This window comes from Nomascus leucogenys, chromosome 4, assembly GCF_006542625.1.
Source record: "Nomascus leucogenys isolate Asia chromosome 4, Asia_NLE_v1, whole genome shotgun sequence".
Lineage (NCBI taxonomy): Eukaryota > Metazoa > Chordata > Mammalia > Primates > Hylobatidae > Nomascus > Nomascus leucogenys.
Genome location: NC_044384.1, coordinates 9,949,599 through 9,971,996, shown reverse-complemented (window position 1 = coordinate 9,971,996; position 22,398 = coordinate 9,949,599).

Sequence of the window (22,398 nt, the reverse complement as noted above, 5' to 3'; positions counted from 1 at the left end):
CTTTTGCTTACTCCCTGACTCACAAAATCCAGATTGATACAGGCTAGGGGGTTTTCTCAAATTACTTTTTCATTGTCACTCCCTAATTCAGTGTTCACAGGCAAATATACACACACACACACACACACACACACACACATCCTTCTCCTTCTTATCACCCATAATAAAGCTACTGCTATTTTGTTTTTTATTTTTATTATTTAGCTATTGCTATTTTTAAGGGAGGCACAATGGAGATATCTTTTGTTGTTTCTCTGTAGAGGTTTATCGTCTCTGGTTTATTTAGCTTCTTCTTGGAGGCTCTCGAAATCTTGTAATAAATACAAAGAACCCAAGACTTAGCTTTGAATCATTTCCAAAGAGACACAGGCATCCCAAGGTCTTGGCCCAAAGGATGCAACATTGTTCCCCCAACATGGAACTACAGAATTTTACTCAGCAAATAGGGGAAATGTTGAAATATCACATGATCGATAATAAATTACAAAACAAACAATAAAAATAACCTGAGACAAATTAAATTGCCCTAAATCTCCAGAGAACAGATGTCCTAAATGTTCTAACCAGCAGAACAAATGGACGTAAAGAGGGAAAGTAGTGAGACAGAATGAAGATTACCACTCAGAGACCAACAAGAGCCCTTTCTCCAACATTTTTTCATGACCCTTACAAAAGGCTTTTTGAGCAATTTAAAGCAAAAATACTCTTTAACCTTACCAGTTGTTGACAGAAGCAGGAAACAGCAAAAGTCATCACATCCCTAGGTGCAGCATCGCATCAGCTACCTCCTTCCTCTTTTTTTTCTAAGGTCACCAAGGCACTAACTTGCTGTTCTAACAAAGGGTAAGGAAAGAAAGAATCAAGCATTTGCCCTGCCTTTCCTGTACAAATTATAATTCAAGGTGACCCGAGGTTCTCTTTATAGAAAAATTCAGCTACTAAGTGGAAAAAACAATCATAGTTATTTTTCAAGTCACCATTTTGCAACCCCTATTAAAATAATAGATGGAGACAATTGTTAATAGACGCTAAAACCATGAGGTGGAAGGTTAATGGGGAAGCTTATAATGAAAGGTGCTGCTGATTGACAATACCTGAGCCCTTGGATCAGCTGTAATCTCGCTAAATATGGCACAGCCAGGCATGAGGGGGGGCTCCCGACAAGATGCAGCAGGAAGAAAGCAGCGCCACCTAGGAAGTCCTCTTCCCCGAGTAGCTGAGCCTGAATGCAGCCAAGCCTCTAGAAGTAACCAGCAGTGCACAGAAAATACAGACAATGGCTGGGCACAGTGGTTCACACCTGTAATCCCAGCACTTTGGGAGGCTGAGGCAGGCAGATCACCTGAAGTTCGAGACCAGCCTGGCAAATATGGTGAAACCCCGTCTCTACTAAAAATACAAAAATTAGCTGGTTGTGGTGGTGCACATCTGTAATCCCAGCTACTTGGGAGGCTGAGGAATGAGAATCACTTGAACCTGGCAGGCAGTGGTTGTAGTGAGCCAAGATTGCGCCACTGCACTCCAACCTGGGTGACAGAGCAAGACTCCATCTTTAAAAAAAAAAAAAAGAAAAGAAAAGAAAAGCAAAAGAAAACAAACAAAATACAGACAATAAAAGACTGAGTTAAAGGACGCTACGAGACCACAAGGAAGCAATGAACTGAACATAGAAAGCAGGAGCTACTGCAGAACAAATATCTCAGTTTCCTGCAGCAACAAAAGGCAATTATGATGAACACAACCAGTAAATGCCAAAAAGATACTTGACAATTTTTTGTTGTTGTTGAGATGGAGTCTTGCTCTGTTGCCCAGGCTGGAGTGCAGTGACACAATCTTGGCTCACTTCAACCTTCACTACCTGGGTTCAAGTGATTCTCCTGCCTCAGCCTACCAAGTAGCTGGGATTACAGGCATGCAGCAACACGCATGGCTAATTTTTGTAATTTTAGTAGAAACAGGGTTTCACCTTGTTGGCCAGGCTGGTTTTGAATTCCTGACCTCAGGTGATCTGCCTGCCTCAGCCTCCCAAAGTGCTGGAATTACAGGCATGAGCCACTGTGCCTGGCCAGACACTTGATAATTTTAAATATCCTTTCCTGGGAAAGACTCATAGCAATTTTACAATTTCATCAGCATGATAAAGAAAATTTATGAGAAACTAACAGCAACCTTGATAGTGAGACACTAGAAAAATCTCAATTCAATTTTGAAATAAGACAAGGATGGCCACAATCACTGTCAATATTTAACATATTCTGGAGGTTTTAACTAAATGTAATAGATTTTAAAAAGGAATAGGAGCTGTAAACCTTGAAAATTATTTAAAATGTAGGATTTGTAGGTGATCCACCTAGAGAACATGGTCAAATAAAACAGAAAAGAATTTAATAAGCTGCCTAGCAAAATAATTTTATAAGACTCAGTAGCTTTATTGTATATCCTATCCAAAACAACAGCAAAATTCACACATGTGTATGTATATGTAGGTATAAATGTGTGCCTGTGTGAATATATATGAATGTACCTCAAGAATTTGTAGGATTTAAACAAAGAAATTTGCTAATTTATCAAAGGAAATAAAAGAAGTCTTGAATAAATGGAGGTATGTCCTATGCTCCTCTATGGCAAGACTCAATTTTGAGAATGCATCAAAAATATTTTTTTTAGTTACCTGGAATTTTATACTCTTTTACATTATTAATCAGGTCAGGCTATGAACAGCTATTCATGAGGCACTTATTGATGGCATTCTGCAAAAAGGTCTTCACTTAGTATATTGTGGAAATGTTATATGTTTGCACAATCAATCATTGAAGACCTCTTGCAACACACATATCCCCATAAAAGTAAGCAATGGATGAACTGCTGTGAAAAGTGCTCTCTGGAGCAGAAATCCACACCCTGGTTCTTACCTGGTTTTAGCATTGCCAAGGGCACAGCAAACTTCACCCACGACTCCCTTGGCCACTGTTCTTTTCTTCCTCTGCTGTTTTTAGTCCCCCTCTCTTGAGGGTCCCAAGGTTTCAAGGAAATAAGTACTTACACACACGTCTTAAGGACTCCAGACCTCAAGTATCAGGCCCGGGTAAGTGCTAAGTTCTTCTTTGGGAATTTTTCTAAATGACACCAGGAAGCAGCAGCCAGCAGCACAGCTATATGGATGAACAGGGACTTGCAGATACCCACTATCTCTTTCCCCCAGTCCCAGTCCCCTGACAAAGCTCATGCCTTTCTCCTCTGCATTCCACATCCCTTTCTGCTGCAACTATTTGATAACATTGCACATGCATTATGGCTACTTAGTAAAGTGGGTGAGAGTTGCCATCCTGTAATTAAAAGAGTGTGAGCTTTGCAGAGAGACTTGGGTTCAAATCCTGTTCCATGCCTGGCTAGCTGTGGGACCTCCAGTCCTCAGGGCATTGATGGCAGCACAGATCCCAGCTAGGCCACGGCTGATTGTCCAGGAGGGCAGCCTCCACCTCATGTTACCCGTGGCCCAGTGGGCTTCACTCTTGTCGGGGTCCACTGAGGGTCTTTTGACACTCTCAGTGTCAAAAAGGTTGTTTTGCCTCCTGAACTCTCAATACTGCTGTATCTCAGATTATTTAAAGAAAATTTCATTTTCCAAAATGGCAGAAACCCCATATTGCTTAAATTAAGATATATTCTTTCTAGAATTTTTTTACTGAGAACATTTTCGTCTGCAATTGGACAATGTAGCTTCTATCTGAACTGCTTAGTTAGCATCTACAGAACAGTCACTGTCCCCAAAACTCACACTTTAGCAAGGTGCCTGAATGAGGGAGGGTCTCCAGCCTCAGCCACACATTGGGCTGCACCTCCCTGGAATCTGAATCTGGTACAATGTTATCTAATGTGGTTAAGATCACATCTCTCAGGCTCCCTGAATCCAGTCCAATATACACCTTGTTGTATTTATTAACAACCTTGCATTTCACTCTCCAAAGTGTCTTGATTTGGGTGACAAACTCTATGGTCACCCTAAGAGCCACCAAGGGGGCTGTGGGTTTGAAGGAAACCCCTCAGATCCGGGAAATCCAGGACAGTGGGTCATCCCTGATATAGCAGGGACCAGGACTCCCTGGGTCCAGCCCACCTTCCCTCATGGCCAGCTCACTTGAGGGGCTGGGGTATGTCTTCTACCCACACCTCAGTAAGGATTGCCCTCAGCCATCAGAAAGCATCTAACAATTCTGGCTCTGAAAGGGAGCAGGGCCAGAGTCTCACCCTCCTCTTCCTAGGACATGTGGCCTATTTGAAAAGTTGCCTCCTTGGCCCCAAAGACTACACGGATTCAGGAAGGGCAGGCTGCATCAGCCAGAAAAGGTCCTTCCATAGCCTTACCCCAGGCAAGGGCATTTATTCACCCTTACTGACACCTGCTTGAGGCCGTCAACAGTAGTTCCGAAAACCAAACAGTGTGCTGAGGGAACCAGCTCTTTCATCCACTGGAGAGAGAAGAAGACAGCTCATTTTATAAAATAAACAGATGAACCAATATACAAATAAATAAATTCTTTCTAACCTGCTGGCACACTCCATGTAAAGTTGTGCCCTTTGTCTTATGTTTGTATTTTATGTGCATCTCTGGACCCTCCAACTTGAACATATGTTCCTTGATGTGAAGACTGCCTTGTTAACCACTGTAGCAAACCGACCAACTGTCGGTGTTTGCCTGGTGACAGATAGTTTCCCAGGACTCAAGACTTTGAAGTGCTGACTCTGGGACATCCCCAGGCAAACCCAGACAGCTGATCACCCTAGCTGTATCCCCAGTGCCAAGAGCAGTGCCCAGCATATAGTAAGAGTTCACAAAACAACTGCTGCCTGGCTATGATCTTAACTCTTATTTTGCAGTTTTGTTCTTAGAATTTAAAGAGCGGAGAGAACTGAAGGAGACAGAGACACAAAAAACCCTTCAAAAAATCAATGAATCCAGGAGCTGGTTTTTTGAAAAGATCAACAAAATTGATAGATGGCTAGCAAGACTAATAAAAAAGAAAAGAGAGAAGAATCAAATAGACGCAATAAAAAATGATAAAGGGGATATCACCACTGATCTCACAGAAATACAAACTACCATCAGAGAATACTATAAACATCTCTACGCAAATAAACTAGAAAATCTAGAATAAATGGATAAATTCCTGGACATATACACTATCCGAAGACTAAACCAGGAAGAAGTTGAATTCCTGAATAGACCAGTAACAGGCTCTGAAATTGAGGCAATAATTAATAGCCTACCAACCAAAAAAAAGTCCAGGACCAGACGGATTCACAGCCAAATTCTACCAGAGGTACAAGGAGGAGTTGGTACCATTCCTTCTGAAACTATTCCAATCAACAGAAAAAGAGGGAATCCTCCCTAACTCATTTTATGAGGCCAGCATCATCCTGATACCAAAGCCTGGCAGAGACACCACAACAAAAGAGAATTTTAGACCAATATCCCTGATGAACATCAATGCAAAAATCCTCAATAAAATACTGGCAAACCAAATCCAGCAGCACATCAAAAAGCTTATCCACCAGGATCAAGTGGGCTTCATCCCTGGGATGCAAGGCTGGTTCAACATACGCAAATCAATAAATGTAATCCAGCATATAAACAGAACCAAAGATGAAAACCACATTATTATCTCAATAGATGCAGAAAAGGCCTTTGACAAAATTAAACAGCCCTTCATGCTAAAAATTCTCAATAAATTAGGTATTGATGGGACGTATCTCACAATAATAAGAGCTATCTATGACAAACCCATAACCAATATCATACTGAATGAGCAAACACTGGAAGCACTCCCTTTGAAAACTGGCACAGGACAGGGATGCCCTCTCTCACCACTTCTATTCAACATAGTGTTGGTAGTTCTGGCCAGGGCAATCAGGCAGGAGAAAGAAATAAAAGGTATTCAATTAGGAAAAGAGGAAGTCAAATTGTCCCTGTTTGCAGATGACGTGATTGTATATTTAGAAAACCCCATCGTCTCAGCCCCAAAGCTCCTTAAGCTGATAAGCAACTTCAGCAAAGTCTCAGGATACAAAATCAATGTGCAAAAATCACAAGCATTCTTATACACCAATAACAGACAGCCAAATCATGAGTGAACTCCAATTCACAATTGCTTCAAAGAGAATAAAATACCTAGGAATCCAACTTACAAGGGATGTGAAGGACCTCTTCAAGGAGAACTACAAACCACTGCTCAACAAAATAAAAGAGGATACAAACAAATGGAAGAACATTCCATGCTCATGGATAGGAAGAATCAAAATCATGAAAATGGCCATACTACCCAAGGTAATTTATAGATTCAATGCCATCCCCATCAAGCTACCAATGACTTTCTTCACAGAATTGGAAAAAACTACTTTAAAGTTCATATGGAACCAAAAAAGAGCTCGCACTGCCAAGTCAATCCTAAGCCAAAAGAATAAAGCTGGAGGCATCACACTACCTGACTTCAAACTATACTACAAGGCTACAGTAACCGAAACAGCATGGTACTGGTACCAAAACAGAGATATAGACCAATGGAACAGAACAGAGCCCTCAGAAATAATACCACACATCTACAACCATCTGATCTTTGATAAACCTGACAAAAATAGGAAATGGGGAAAGGATTCCCTATTAAATAAATGGTGCTGGGAAAACTTGCTAGCCATATTTAGAAAGCTGAAACTGGATCCCTTCCTTAACACTTTATACAAAAATTAATTCAAGATGGATTAAAGACTTAAATGTTAGATCTAAAACCATAAAAGCCCTAGAAGAAAACCTAGGCAATACCATTCAGGACATAGGCATGGGCAAAGACTTCATGTCTAAAACACCAAAAGCAATGGCAACAAAAGCCAAAATTGACAAATGGGATCTAATTAAACTGAAGAGCTTCTGCACAGCAAAAGAAACTACCATCAGAGTGAAAAGGCAACCTACAGAATGGGAGAAAAATTTTGCAACCTACTCATCTGACAAAGGGCTAATATCCAGAATCTACAAAGAACTCAAACAAATTTACAGGAAAAAAGCAACTCCATCAAAAAGTGGGCAAAGGATATGAACAGACACTTCTCAAAAGAAGACATTTATGCAGCCAACAGACACATGAGAAAATGCTCATCATCACTGGCCATCAGAGAAATGCAAATCAAAACCACAGTGAGATACCATTCACACCAGTTAGAATGGCAATCATTAAAAAGTCAGGAAACAACAGGTGCTGGAGAGGATGTGGAGAAATAGGAACGCTTTTACATTCTTGGTGGGACGATAAACTAGTTCAACCACTGTGGAAGACAGTGTGGCGATTCCTCAAGGATCTAGAACTAGAAATACCATTTGACCCAGCCATCCCATTACTGGGTATATACCCAAAGGATTATAAATCATGCTGCTATAAGGGACATGCACATGTATGTTTATTGCGGCAGTATTCACAATAGCAAAGACTTGGAACCAACCCAAATGTCCATCAATGATAGACTGGATTAAGAAAATGTGGCACATATACACCATGGAATACTATGCAGCCACAAAAAATGATGAGTTCATGTACTTTGTAGGGACATGGATGAAGCTGGAAACCATCATTCTCAGCAAACTATCGCAAGGACAAAAAACCAAACACCGCATGTTCTCACTCATAGATGGGAATTGAACAATGAGAACACTTGGACACAGGAAGGGGAACATTACACACCGGGGCCTGTTGTGGGTTGGGGGAAAGGGGGAGGGAAAGCATTAGGAGATATACCCAATGTAAATGATGAGTTAATGGGTGCAGCACACCAACATGGCACATGTATACATATGTAACAAACCTGCACGTTGTGCACATGTACCCAAGAACTTAAAGTATAATAAAAAATAAATAATAAATAAAGAGCAGGAGGGAAGTGCCAAAATGCCCAATAGGATCTTAATAAATACAAGTGCTGGCTCAAAGGTAGAGCTTAAGGCCCTGCTGGGCCCTCACTGCATCCCAGAAGGAGACAGAATGTCATGGTTGACCAGATGCACCAGCCTGCCTCCTGCCAAGCAGCACCATCCTCTCTGTCTATGCTTTCTGCATCACATCGCTTGGGCTCCCTGAAACCAGTCCAATATTCACCTTGTTGTATTTATTACCAAGTTTGCGTTTCATTTTCAAAAGTCTCTTGATTTGGATGACAAACTCTATGGCCACCCTAAGAGCCCTGTATCTAGGGGCTGGAAGACTGGATGCTGCACCTGCCAGAAACCCTGGCAGCAGGATTCCAAATGAGATTCTGTCAACCAAAGGCACTTGCGTGAGGTCTGGAAATCAGAAGAGAAGTAGGATTTCATTTCTGTCGAACTGACAGTCACAACTGTCACAATTCCACTTGTGGAAATGTATGCTTGTTGTTCTTCTTTAGCTGTGGTGAGTAGATGTGAGGACTTTGCACAGAGGAGACTTGAAGCAGCCTCCTTTCTGAGATCTTCCCAGAAACTCCCTGCACCCGGGCTGGAGAGAGCTGTAGATGCGCCAGTGGATTCTTCCTGTGCTGGAACTTCTGACTTGTTGAAACCTCCAAGTCAGCCTGAACTCAGGAGACTCCTTCAAGCCTGTGCATGCAGGCCTTCAGATTCGCAGCTCCCTCACCCTCTGTTTTAAATACTATTCTGCATACGTTTTTTCCCTCTTCCTGACTAGCCTTTAACTGATACCTCGGGTCTAATACGTTGCTAGTGAGGGAAATGTCAGTCAGCCTTGTTGAAAGGGAAACCGAGGTGAATGTGGCCACTGCCTGGGGTTCCCACCCATAGCTCCTCTGCCCACTGCAGGCACACAGTACAGCATATCCTCTTTCCCTGCCCCTCCAGGACGATGCTGCGGCTCTGACAGAGCATCCTCAGGGAAAGGTCCAGAGGCAGAAAAGCATGACCCGTTCCTTCCTATGAGGCTCCTTCACCAGCAAGAAAAACCTTTCACTGCAGACGCTTTCATGCCTCCTTGGCCAGAACTGAGCTCATCTATATCTATTTTACCTATCACGACATCAAAAAACTACCTCAGAGTTTAGTGACCTACTAGTGGTCCCCAACCTTTTTGGCACCAGGGACCGATTTCGTGGAAGCCAATTTTTCGAAGGACCAGGGAGGGGGGATGGTTTCGGGATGATTCAAATACATTACCTTTATTGTGCACTTTATTTCTATTATTATTACATTGTAATATATAATGAAATAATTATACAACTCACCATAATGTAGAATCAGTGGGAGCCCTGAGCTTGTTTTCCTGCAACTAGACAATCCCCTCTGTGGGTGATGGGAGACAGTGACTCATCATCAGGCATTAGATTCTCATAATGAGGCTGCAGCATAGATCCCTCACACGCACAGTTCACAATAGGGTTCGTGCTCCTATGAGAATCTAATGCTGCTGCTGATCTGACAGGAGGCGGAGCTCAGGTGGTGATGTGAGCAACAGCAAGTGGCTGTAAATACAGATGCGGCTTCACTTGCTCTCGCACCGCTCACATCCTGCTGTGCAGCCTGGCTCCTAAAAGGCCACAGACTGGTATCAGTCAACTGCCTGGGGGCTGGGGACACCTGGCTTAAACAAAAGCAGCTCATAATTTTGCAGGGCAGCTATCTGGGCAGTTCTGCACTGGTCTTATCTCTTTTTCTATGTCTGTCTTATCTAGCAATTCCTCGGTTTCTCTCTCTCCTCTCTCCTGTTTTCTGTGTGTTCTCTCTCTCTCTCTCTCTCTGTCTGTCTGTCTGTCTGGCAGAATGTAGGTTTTAAGAGCTGCTGTATTCATTCTCTACATGCCACTGTAAATTACCACAAATTTAGTAGTTTAAATAAAAAGAAAGTTAGGTCAGGAGTCCAGTGTGGGTCTCACAGAGCTCAAATGGAAGTAGCAGCAGGGCTGTGTGCCCTTCTGAAGGCTCCAGGCAAGAGGGAACCTGCTCCCTGTCTCTCCCAGCTTCTGGAGGCAGCTGCTTTCCTTGGCTCGTGGCCCCACTCCATCTCTAAGTCCGCAGCATGGCACTGGCCTGAACATTCTTCCCTCTTCACATATCCTGCTGACTCCACTCTGCCTCTCTTGTCCACTTTAAAGACTCTGGGATTACACTAGGCAAACTTGAATAATCCAGGCTAATCTCTCCACCTCAAGGTCCTTAACCTTAGTCACATGTGCAAAGTCCTTTTTGTCATGAAAAGTCATATATTTACAGGTTCCAGGGATTAGGATATGGATATCCTTGGGAGGGTCATTATTCTGCCTACCACACCAGCCAGATACAAATTAATTTCCTTTCTTCTTCCCAAAAGCATTGACTCAGGCTTATTCCCAAAAGCATTGACTGAGGCTTATTCCAAGCCCTAGTGGTTGGCACAGAAACAAGCAGAATTATCTGGGAGAATCTACTCATTCAAGGTGTTCACTGCTCTGGTTTGAGGACTGCTGGGAAGACACTTTGAAGGAAAAGATCATGAAAAATAAAGATAGAAGAAAAAATATTCAACTGAAGTTAAACAATACACACACATTTAATATGTTATCAACTAAAGATACCAATTCATTAAAATATTTTCTGTTCAAATGCTTTTACTTTTTCCTTTCTAATAATGGTATTCTGGGCTTCCATGGGTTTCCAAATGTTAGGATCCGCAAGCACTATCCAAAAAAAACGAGAAATAAGATGAAAACAAAGTTGGGTTAAAGTCCATGATTATATATGCAGAGTGAGTTATATTTTATACTTTTGGCTTATTTTAAGCCATTTTACCAAGATCCTATTTACTTAAATTTTCTCTGCTATTGCAATCACATTTCCTCTTCTCCCATTCTTTAATTTATGCATATTGATTTCTCTAGGGACCTTTTCAATTCTTCCTTCTTGTATTGTTTCTCTTCTTCATTCTGAGCATCAGCGCGCCTTTCTCTTGCTTAATTTCCTCTCAGAGGAGCCATTCCTCCACTTCAGTGCCTTCAATAAAAAGCTGCGATGTCCTCAAAGTTCAAAGTTGCATCATGGGCATAATTTTCCTTGTAGTACAACTGTGTAATCAGATTGTTCCTTCACCAACATTGATCAGGTTTCAGGTGTGTGCATAAATGGGCTGAAATTCTTAATTTTCCTGCATCTATTAAAACCAGAAACTGAAATATCTATCATTTTTAACTAAAACACTAAAATCGTGTCTTACACATTGATATCCAGGACACACATCACTCATGGAAGCCACTCCCTCAGCACAGAGGCTCCATCTTGATGCCATCTTTGGCTTGTCCTTTTTACGTTTCATATTCAACCACCAACTCCTGAAGAGTCTCCATGAAAATATTTGTAAGAGCGACTTCTGCCTCTCCACCTCCATTCTCACTATTCCTAGCTCTCAAAGAATCCATTATGGAGTCAGAGATTCACCTTCTCCTAACTCACCCTACAACAGCCTTCCCTCAGGTCTACATTCCGAATGAATGCTTTCAGAGTAACAGTACTGACAGACAGATGCCTCACAAACCATCTTACTTAATGCTCTGATGATTCACACGCCAGATTGTGACCGTTGGATGGTAGCTATGTGTCTGACACCCTCTAATGCTTTATATGCTTCATTCATTTAACTGTTTAAAATATTAAAGAGCAGGAATTGCTACTATTTTCATGCTACATTTGAGGAAACTGAGGTACCGAGTGGTTACGTAATTTTCCTAATGTCCTCCCTCACTCTCCAGGTAGCAAAGCGAGGATTTCAATGCAGATATCTGACTGTAGACCCACACTTTTAACCTCAACACCCCACAGCCCACCCATGGGAGTTATTTTTCCCCCACTCAACACATAATAAAATGAGCATCACAGCAGTTAGGAAGCCAGCTACAGTTTTGTGGGTCAGTGATTCCTTTTATGATACCCCTTGAGTCCGAGATGTAAATGAACAAACTGACTCCCCAATGCAATGATTCCCAAAGTGCATCCTCCAATTGCCACTGACATCTTGGAAAATGTTCATTATGTGGATAAACAGGATTAGGAAATTCTACACACTTTATTCCCATTTTGTAGACACAGAAATCACTCAACACAGCACATTAAAAGCTCTGGTAAGTTCAGCAGCAAAGTTTATCGAGCTTAGTTTAACCCACTGTTTCTCAAATTACACTGGTCCACAAATAATGTCATTTTATTCAATGACATTTCATTGTAATATTGATGAGAAAAAAAATTGATGCCTGGCTGGGGCCACTGTCCTTGTGGAGTTTGCATGCTCTCTCCATGTCTGCATGGGTTTTCACATATTCCAGTTTCCTCCCACATCCCAAAGCTGGGCATGTCTAAATGGTCCCAGTCTGGGTGAGTGTCGGTGTGTGTGAGTGCACCCTGTGATGGAACAGCATCCTGTCCAGGGCTGGTTCCTGCCTTACACCCTGAGCTGCTGGGATGGAATCTGGCTTCCCAAAACCCTGAACTTAAATAATTGGGTAAATAATTATCTTGCTTGTCTTTATTCATCTTTCTTCAAAGTATGTATAGCTCACATTTATTTCAATGTTTAATATTGTAAGTGTTTGGGTCTTTATTTAGAAGTTTGGTGATGTTTTTGTGACCAGAAATATGCCATCAAAACTTAACTTTTATTTATATCAATTAGCCTATGGTAAAATTAGTTTTGTTACATGTTGTTCTACTTAAAGCCACAGTTTCCAAGAACCTATCAATGATGCTAAGTGAGAACTTACTGAACAATCGCACATCGCTGAACAATAGGAATCCATTCTGAGAAATCTGTCATTAGGCAACCTCCTTATTGTGTGAAGATCCTAGAGGGCACTTACACAAAACTACAAGGTGGAGCCTACCACACACCTAGGCTATATGTTACAGCCTGTTGCTCCTAGGCTATAAACATGTACAGCTTGTTACTGTATGGAATACTGTAGGTAATTGTAACACAGTGTAAGTATTTGTGTTTCTAAACATATGTGAACATAGAAAAGGTAGAGTTTAAATATGATATTATCACCTTATGGAACTTACATCAGTATAGTGTTGTTCCATATAATATTATGGAACCACTGTCATATATGTAGTCTCCTGTTTTAGTCTGTCCTTATGCAGCACATGACTATAATTTTAACATGAAATTATATTTTTATATATCATTTATTAGCATACACCACAGGACAGATTTTGGAACATGCTAGGTGATAGATTGAATCTGAACATCTCTATTTCCTTGTCAAAGTTCTATAAAGTCTACTTCCTTTTTTACCTCTTCAATGTCACTTCTCATTTGAAAATCAATCAATGTAATTCAACTATTCATAAGTTAAAGAAGAAAAATCATGTGATTATATCAACTGACAAAGAAAAAGCATTTGACAAAATCCAGCATACACTCCCAATGAAAACTCTTAGTAAGTGAGTAATAAAAGAGAATTACCCCAACTTGGTAAAGACAACCTATAATCACCCTACAGCTAGAAAGACTAAATAGTTTCCCCCTGAAACTGGAAGCAAGGTTAAAAGGTCCTTTCTTACCACTGCTATACAACATAGTATTGGATGTTCTGGCCACTGCAATAAGGCAAGAAAAAGAGATAAAAGCCATGCAGATTGGAAAAAAAGAAATAAAATTGTTGCTATTTGCAGGTGACATGATTGTCTATGTAGAACCCCCAAGAAATCTACAAAAACTTCTAAAACTAATAAGTGTGTTCATCAACTTTGCAGTATACAAGATCAACACCCAAAATCAATTGCATTTCTATATATAAACATAAACATAGAGAAGCCAAAAATAACACAATATCATTTATAACCATAAGAAATTATGTACATTAAACAAAATGTGTGTAGTATCTTTATGCTGAAAATTAGAACAATTTGATGAAAAAAATCAAAGACCTGAATAAATGGAGACATGTCATGTTCATGGATAGAAAGATTCAAATGGTAAAGATAGCAGCTCTTCCCAAATTTATTTATAATTGTGGCATTATTTATAATATCAAAATATTATGAATGACTTAATACCCATCCCTGGAAAACTGGTTGAATAAACTATGGTACATCCACATAATACAGTAAGGGAGAAAGATGTAGGATGGGAGGCTAGGCCTGTCTCTCCTTTCACGTTTTTCCACCTGCTTTATATTCACTGGAAGCTGATTAGATTGTGCCCACCAGATTAAGGGTAGGTCTGCCTTCCCCAGCCCACTGACTCAAATGTTAATCTCCTTTGGCAACACCCTCACAGACATACCCAGGATCAATACTTTGCATCCTTCAATCCAATCAAGTTGACACTCAGTATTGACCATCACAAGTCCACCCCTTGTCAACTTGAACCCATACATGTCTCCTGAGATCACACATAATCTTCAAATAAAGACAATAATAAGGTCATAATTATGCCCAACGTAATACAACTATCCTTCGTACAACCAGAAACGCACAAATCCCCAACCTAAATACTATTACATAAAGTTAATAATATTTAAATGCTGATATGAAGTCAATAAATCTTATGTCGCATGATAAAGGAAAAGGAAATAAAATGAAGATATTTTCTTAGTACAAGTGTATACATGCACAAACATGTTTTTAACAAAAGAAGGAGGAAATATGACACTTACAGTCCTTGTTTCTGCAGCTGGTCACGTGGTTGTAGCTGGTGTTGATGACTACCTTCTTCTACTACCCATTCCATATTCCCCCTGCCTTCAGCAAGGACCTCAGCAGGTCATGGCTTTTTTCCTGGTGAAGTGACCCAAACCTTCATTCCTGAGGAGTCTGGACCATTTGTATCTCTGCCTGGATTGGGCTGTTATAGTTTCCCATTGACCTTAATCACAGGGCATGGTAATAATAAGGGATGCCCTAATGGATCTGCTGTATTCCATGCATACTCTTCCTCACCTCCATTGAGGAAAAGTAGACTGATTTCACCTTGATAGTCCGGGTCAGCCACCCCAGCCAACACTGTAACTCCCTTCTTAGCCTGTTGACTTAAAGGTAGGAGGAGCCCAAAGTGTTCAGGTGGCAATCTTAACTTCCAGTTTAATGGAATTGTTGTTGTGTCTCCCTCTGGAACTAAGACTTCTAGGCCAACAGAATGTAATGTTGTGGGAACAGGAAGCAAAAAGTTTGCTAGTGGATCACTAGGGGTGATGGTGAGTGGTGCCACTTCCACTTCCATCCCTTGATTCCTGGACCCATAAATCCTGGCTATAGGAGACACAGTACCATATATTGGATGCTGATTCAGAGCATACATGGCCTTCTGGAGAATTTTGCCCCAGCCCTGCAAAGTATTGTCACCTAGTTGGTATTGTAATTGTGACTTCAAAAGGACATTCCACCATTCTATCAATCCAGCTGATTCAGGACTATGAAGAACAAGGTAAGACCAGTGAATTCCATGAGCATGAGCCCATGCTGCACTTCTTTAGCCGTAAAGTGAGTGCCTTGGTCAAGAGACAATGCTGTGTGGAATACCATGACAGTGAATAAGGCATTCTGTGAGTACACGGATGGTAGTCTTGACAGAAGCATTGTGTGCAGGATAGACAAACCCATATGTGGAGTAAGTGTCTATTCCAGTGAGGACCAACCTCTGGCCTTTCCTTGATGGAAGAGGTCCAATATAATCAATCTGCCACCAGGTAGCTGGCTGATCACCCTGAGGAATGGTGCCATACCAAGGGCTCGGTGTTGGTCTCTGCTGCTGGCAAATTGGGCACTCAGCAGTGGCCATAGCCAGGTCAACCTTGGTGAGTGGAAGTCCATGTTGCTGATCCCATGTGTAATCTCCAGCCCTGCCACCATGGCCACTTTGTTCATGGGCCTATTGGGCGATGACAGGGGTGGCTGGAGAAAGAGGCTGAGTGGTGTTCACAGAATGAGTCATCCTATCCACTTGATTATTAAAATCCTCCTCTGATGAGGTCACCTATTGGTGAGCACTCACATGGGATACAAATATCTTCACAGTTTTTGACCACTAAGAGAGGTCCATCCACATACCTCTTCCCCAAATTTCTTTGTTACCAATTTTCCAATCATGCTTCTTCCAAGTCCCTGACCATCCAGCCAAACCACTGGCTACAGCCCATGAATCAGTATATAATTACACATCTGGCCATTTCTCCCTCCATGCAAAGTGCCCAACCAGGTGCACTGCTCAAAGTTCTGCCCACTGCGGAGATATTCCTTCACCGCTGTCCTTCAGGGATGTCCTAGAAAGGGGCTGTAGTGCTGCAGCTGTGCACTTTTGGGTGGTGCCTGCATATCGTGCAGAACCGTCTATGATCCAGGCCCTAGTATTCTCTTCATCTGTCAATTGATCATATGGAACTCCCCATGAGGCCACTGGTGCAGGATGGGGAAGAGAAGGCAGGTTGGCAGAAGTGGAGGCCATGGGCATTTGAGCCACTTCCTCATGTAACTTACTTGTGCCTTCAAGACCTGCTCGAGTCTGATCACATATACACCGCTTCCATTTGTTGATGGAATGCTGCTGTGCCAAACCTACTTTATGGCTAGGCACCCAGTTCATGATAGGGGTCCAGGTCACATGGTGACCTGATGACCCATAGTCAAATGTTGAGTTTCCACCAAAGCCCAGTAACAAGCCAAGAGCTGTCTTTCAGAAGGAGAGTAGTTATCTGCAGAAGATGGCAGGGCCTTGCTCCAAAATCCTAGAGGCCTCCACTGTGATTCACCTACAGTGGCCTGCCAAAGGCTCCAAACAGTATCCTTATCTGCCACTGCCACTTCAAGCACCATTGGATCTGCTGAGTCATACGGCCCACGTGGAACAGCAGCTTGCACAGCAACCTGGACTTGTTGAGGAGCCTTCTCCTGTTCTGGACCCTACTTAAAACTGGCAGCCTTCCAGGTCACTTGATAAATGGGCCTGAGTAACACACCCAAATGAGGAATGTGTTGCCTCCAAAATCCACACAGGCTCACTAGTCATTGTGGCTTCTTCTTGGTTGTAGGAGGGGCCAAAGGCAGCAACTTATCCTTCGCCTTAGAAGGAATATATCGACAGGCCCCACACCACTGAACCCCTAGAAATTTTACTGAGGTAGAAGATCCCTGAATTTTAGTCGGATTTATTTCCCATCCTGTGGCACGCAAATGTCTCACCAATAAGTCTAGTGTGTTTGCTACTTCTTGCTCACTGGATCCAGTCAGCTTAATGTCACCAATGTAATGGACCAATGTGATATCTTGTGGAAGCAAAAAGTGATCAACCTCCCTCCCAATGAGATTATGACACAAAGCCAGAGAGTTGGCATACCCCTGAGGTAGGACAGTAAAGGTATATTGCTGGCCTTGCCAGCTGAGGGCAAATTGCTTCTGGTGGCCAGGAATGGAGAAAAAGTCATTTGTCAAGTCAATGGCTGCATACCAGGTACCACGAGATGTGTTAATTTGCTCAAGCAATGAAACCACATCTGGCACAGCAGCTGCAATTGGAGTCACCCCTTGGTTAAGCTTACAATAATTCACTGTCATTCTCCAAGATGCATCTTTCTTCTGCACAGGCCAAATGGAAGAGTTGAACGGGCATGTGGTGGGAATCACCACCCCTGCATGTTTCAAGTCCTTGATGGTGGCACTAATCTCCACAATCCCTCCAGGGATGCGATATTGTTTTTTGTTTACTGTTTTATGCGATATTGTTTTTTGTTTACTGTTTTTCTAGGCAGGAAGCCAAATGGCTTCCATTGGGCCTTTCCCACCATAGTGGCCCTCCCACTACCAGTCAGGGAGCCAATGCGGGGATTCTGCCAGCTGCTAAGTATGTCTATGCCAATTATGCAAATGACCACAGGATGAGTTTGGGGGCCCACTGGACCCACTGTAAGTCAGACCTGAGCTAAAACTCCATTAATTACCTGACCTCCATAAGCCCCTATTTTAACTAGAGGACCACAATGACATTTTCGGTCTGCTGGAATCAACATCAGCTCAGAGCCAGCGTCCAGTAGTCCCCAAAATGTCTGATCATTTCCCTTTTCCCAGTGCACAGTTACCCTGGTAAAAGGCTGGAAGTATCCTTGGAGAATGATGGAAGAGTCACTGCATAAATTGCTGGTAATATAGTGGGGTCCTTCCTCAAGAGCACCCAGCCTTCCCTTCATTCAAGGGGTTCTGGGTGTGTAAACTGGCTCAAGTCTGGAAATTGATTGAGGGGCCATGATTTTCTGATTTTATAATTCAAATTAGTCTTTTGTCCACTCAACCTAGAAGTTTTCTTCCTATATAAATTAAGTAGAAATGCAGTAGGCTTCCTACCCATTTTACTTCTAGGAACATTGTGATTAATTAGCCAATGCCAGAGCTCTATACAAGTCAGACTATTCTGATTGCTGCCTTGTCTCTGCTGTCCATTATGGTATCTACGCCTGCCTTGCCCTTGATGGTTGAGTGCTGCCACTTGGCCCCTGCCACCTCAGGATCCTATTATTCCCATTGTATTTAAATTTTGTAGTTGAGTGACTGTGGTTTCCACTGTTAGATCTGACATACAGAGAAGAGCAATTTCAGGGCTCTTCAAAGATGAAGGTGCTGCACTCACAAATCTATTTTGGAAGGCATTAGTCAAGGGTATATCTTCTGGACCCTCCTAGCTGTGATGAGAAAAACTAAAGTGACTAATCCACTCCACCATCCCGATCTCCCTAAGCCTTTGGATCCCTTCCTCTACATTAAGGGAGATCAGACATTTCCAGCTTACACACAGTGGGCCATCTTTTAATCCATATTTCAGCTAACCAAGCAAACAAACTATTAGAACCTTTTTAAACTCCCTGAGCTGCCAACATTAAATGCAGAGTCCCTACTTAGGGGGCCCAAATCAATAAATTCAGCCTGATCCAACTCCATGTTCCTCCCACCATTATCCCATACCCTTAATATCCATTCCCATGCCTGTTCTCCAGATTTCTGTTTATGTAGATTAGAAATCTCAAGGAGTTCTTATCGAGTGTAGCACACTTCCTTATGGGTTACACTCTCAACCTCACCTCTAGGGGCCTGTGAGGACTTTAGTTTAGTTATAGGTCTAGAAGCAAACAGGGGTGTTGGGGGTGGCTCCTGAGGAGAATCAACATTATTTTGCCTGGTAACTGCCTCAGGGGAGGCCATCACTGTTGCCTCAGGCAATGAAGGGTTTATCTCCTCAGACAAAGGTGGAAAGGCTGATGGCAGCATGGTAGGGGAGGAGGTGTTAGGGAAGCTGTTCCTTCTGGCAAAAATGGTTCATCAGAGTTTACAAACTCAGGGTTCTCCCACACGTCCCCATTCCAAATCGCAGGGTCCCATTCTTTTCCAATCAAGGCCTTCACTTTAACAGTAGACACCTGGGGAGGCTGTGCATGCACCTTTCGTTGCAGGTCAGCCACTCGCATGATAAAAGTTTGTGTCTGTTTTACCATAATTTCAGCTCAGGACAATCTTAGCAGATTTGTGGCTCAGTATCTGCTTCTGAAGCCAGGAGACAGAATCCCTGAGTTCATCATTTTCTTTCATCACTTTGCCCACTGAACTGAGGAGCAACCAACCAGCTTCATTATGTTCCTTGGTTCCCCACATATGGTCAAAGGTATTACGTATAGAGTCACTGAACTCCTTGCCTCTCACAAGCAGTGAAGCAGGAGTGTCATGACAAATGCATTTATTTTGCATAACTCTCTAAACAGTTCACACCAAGGACTATCAGTGTTTTCCACACTATTAGAAGTACTTAGCATTTTATATATATATATATATAATATATATTCCTATATAGTATATATCCTATTATATACAATGTATATAGGTGTATATATAATGCTTATGTGTGTATATATATAATGTATGTGTGTGTGTGTGTGTGTGGAAGTTTATTAAGTATTTACTCACATGATCACAAGGTCCCACAATAGGCCATCTGCAAGCTTGAGGAGCAAGGAGAGCCAGCCTGAGTCTCAAGACTGAAGAACTTGGAGTCCAATGTTCAAGGGCAGGAAGCATCCAACACGGGAGAAAGATGTAGGCCAGGATGCTAGACCTGTCTCTCCTTTTCACGTTTTTCTACTTGCTTTGTTTTCGCTGGCAGCTGGTTAGATTGTGCCCACCAGATTAAGGGTGGGTCTGCCTTCCCCAGCCACTGACTCAAATGTTGACCTCCTTTGGCAACACCCTCACAGACACACCCAGGATGGCTACTTTGCATCCTTCAATCCAATCAAGTTGACACTCAGTATTAACCATCACAGAACTAAAGTTGTATCTGCTTGTCCTTGGTAGTAGCACTCATGTAGTAATTCTGAAAGCACTTTGTTCAAATTGCATATGACAGAGGAAATGAGTAGATACATTTGACTCTGGTATTACAGGGAACCAGGGTTCTCACTATGGGTAAGAGACATACAAATATGGAATGGGGAAGGGAGAAGAACTCTGAGTTACTGGACTGAAACTGAAGTTATCAGTGGAAACATATGAATTTTAAAAATGTATTTCGAGTTCTGGCTCTGTTCCACTAAAAGGGTCTAGAAGTAGCATAGTCCAGTAGCAACACCCACACCTACCTACTTGCCGTAACTTAGTTGGTAGATGCCATCTCCTACTAAACAAGCCAGGGCTCCTTGGGGAAATTGCTGATTGCAATCTGGCATGGGGAAATACAAGACCAGTAATCCTTTGTGGGCATAGACAAAAACAAAGTCCTTGTGCTACAGCCGTCACCAAACACCGCCCTCTCCCAGATAACCTGAGTGACAGCTGCTTCTGTTCAAGCTGCGGCTTTAGCATCACTCTATTTCCCTACCTCCTCTCACATAGCACCTGATCCAGAACAAACTCCTCACCTCCTCAGCACCCCACTATCTCCTAACACAAGTTAAATCCTCACAACCAGACCAGGTGCTGCCCCACCCTTTGCCATCGAGTGTGTGTGTGTGTGTGTGTGTGTGTGTGTGTGTGTGTGCACCCACGCTCCATTGCTGTTGCAAGCATCAAAAAGCCTAACTTTGTTGTGCCTGTGGTATTGACCGAAGGGTGTAAGGCCTTCTGTATGTATATGAGCTGACAGGCTTTTTGTCCACAATTGTGCTGAAACTCATTCCTAGAACCTCTTAGAATAATGCAGCCAGAATGGCATTTCAGAACCTCACTCCACTCTGCACCTCTCTGCCTTGCATTTCTGCTTCTTAGAAACAACAACTATCAAATCTTTTGGCTGTTTTTCTTATGTCATGTTTCTAAATAATATGCTCATTCTGTTACTTCTGGATTTATCTGTTTTACACATTATTGCTTGCCTTCTTTCAGTATTTCTCTTTCACAGACCAAATAAAAATTTATGCAAACTGAGAGTGAGACAAAATGCTGATTTCCTGATTGTTTTGAAATTTAAAAAAGGCATTTTCTCCTAAACCTGTTTGACCCTCATCTTATACTCTTGGGGAAGGTTTTACTTTGTTCATAAAATATTTGATTAATAATTCACAATAGATGAGGTGTTTCCTTTTACACACATCTATATTCACTTCCTCCTCCCTCCATCTTCCCAATCAATACATGTTGTGATTTTTAAAATACTGATCATCAGTGTTGACATCATTATGGCTATATAAATGCTGATCATTTCTTTCCTGAACAATTTCTTTACCCAAACACCACCTCTTCTCTTCTCTAACATCAAAAATCCTCTTGTTTGGGCCATGGCGTCCTCACACAATGCACCACGCTCTTGATCCCTCCTGAAAATATCTCAGCTTGGATTTGTAGTAATGTAACACAGCTGGAAGGGTGTGATTCCCTGCAGACGACAAAGGCTCATGGGCTCCCCTATGATGCACATGGCATACAATGAATGGTGTCTCTGCCAAGTGGTCTCAGGCACCCCGGACTGGAGTCTGGTAAAAATCTCTCTCTTATCCATCCATCTTTGTTTGGTGGATTGATTGAGGAGAAGCTGGATTTAGATGATCTGGCCTCATTATTTAAGTACATTTGGTATTAGATATAATGTCACTCTTCTCTCTTGTATTATCAATAGGTGAAAGATAAGAGCCGACACCACTTCCATGTGGGTTATGTAGATAAGATTTTATCTTTATTTTGGAGAGCTCCAAGTGTATTAATAGCATCCTATATTTGATTACGTAATTGGGCACTGAGGCTCCTTTTACTTCCACAGGATACGGTTGAATCAATTTTCTGAGTCTAATTAATGAGACCTTTGAAGAGGAAGTGGGGTTGAAAGTGAAGAAGGAACCATTATTGACAGTATCCTAGGAGCTACGCATTGCCAGGCATATTCAATTATGCTATAATTTTCATAAGGTCAGCAGATCTGAGAGCAAAACTGTTGCCCATTT